The sequence below is a fragment of the Dipodomys spectabilis genome, unplaced genomic scaffold (assembly GCF_019054845.1).
Source record: "Dipodomys spectabilis isolate Male_0828 unplaced genomic scaffold, ASM1905484v1 ptg000014l, whole genome shotgun sequence".
In the NCBI taxonomy this organism is placed as follows: domain Eukaryota; kingdom Metazoa; phylum Chordata; class Mammalia; order Rodentia; family Heteromyidae; genus Dipodomys; species Dipodomys spectabilis.
This window is the reverse complement of record NW_024870691.1, coordinates 2,734,576-2,735,875: the sequence shown is the minus strand read 5'-3', so window position 1 is coordinate 2,735,875 and position 1,300 is coordinate 2,734,576. Positions and strand designations below refer to the sequence as shown.

The 1,300-nt window shown below is 31.9% G+C and overlaps 1 pseudogene; it reads right to left on the bottom strand.

The window, feature by feature from the left end:
- Positions 1–895: 895 nt before the first annotated feature.
- On the bottom strand, positions 896–992 carry LOC122095333 (annotated as a pseudogene).
- Between the last annotated feature and the right edge of the window lie 308 nt (positions 993–1,300).

Genomic DNA, 1,300 nt, shown 5'->3' with positions numbered 1-1,300 from the left:
TCCATCTTTTGTGTCCCTACAAAATATTTTCACAATGAAATAAGAGCAATATATTTTTTTTTGGTCGGTCATGGAGCTTGAACTCAGGGCCTGGGAGATATCCCAGATATCCCTTGTGCTCTTCAGCTCAAGGTTAGCGCTCTACCATTGAGACACAGCTCCACTTCCAGTTTTCTAGTGGTTTAATTGAGATAAGAGTACCACAGACTTTCCTTTCCGGGCTGGCTTTTAACCATGATCCTCAGATCTCAGCCTCCTGTGTAGCTAGGATTATAGGAATGAGCCACCAGTGCCCGGCAGCACTAATATTTTCCTGTAAAAATTCATGGATTCTGCGGAATTCTTCCAAGTGAATTGCCTGCCTTGGATGTCAAAATGTATTCAATAGTTTTTGTATACATGTATAATATTTTCTTCAGAGTTTGTGATTTTTTAATCAGAAATAATTTTAATTTACCTGTTGAAATGAGTAGTACAGAAACTAAAATATTTCTGGTGCTTGTCTGAAAAATTATATTTTAAAATATACTATATTCTATGTTTGCAAAATGTTCATAATTTATTTTATTTTCTCCTAGATATTCTTTGAATTCTACATTATTTTATAATATATAGGTTCACTAATGTGTCCTTTCCGATTGCATTCCATATAGAAACAGTTTGCTTCCTTTTTTTTCTAGGACTTAATATTATTTTTCTTTGTGATAAAATGACAATGTTGTCTAATTTGAAAAGATTTGTAAAGTTTATGCTATGTAAACGCCTTTGTGAGGTGAAGATTTAATACACTGATGTCAAACTAAATTTAATTCTATGAATTATGTGTATTGTTACACTTGTAATTTTGTAATCAACTTTTTAATAACTGTTTTTCATTTCTTGCATCTGAAGGATGAATAATATGGAATACTTCTCACATTTTCATATTATACTTGTGCAAGTGCCATGTTAATCTCTGTATTGTAATTTGAGTATACATGCTGCTGAAGCATGTAGTATCCTCTAAATTTAAGTAGTTAATGATGCAATCATTATACAGGCTTATATCTATGGGTGCCTACTTGTAACAAGGAAACCTTATTGTTCCTAACAATGCTATCGATCTTATTTCCCTAAAATTCTGTGAATAGTGGAAAAATTATATTGATCAGTCGGTTGCTCACATTTGCAAATTTTTTTGTCAATGACTATCTTAAGTCTTTTTATTTGGAATTTGATCATACTCTCAATTATTTATAGATAGGTCCAAAGGTGAAGGCGTTTTCAAGTACTTATTTATCCAACTGAATTAGCTTTGTGG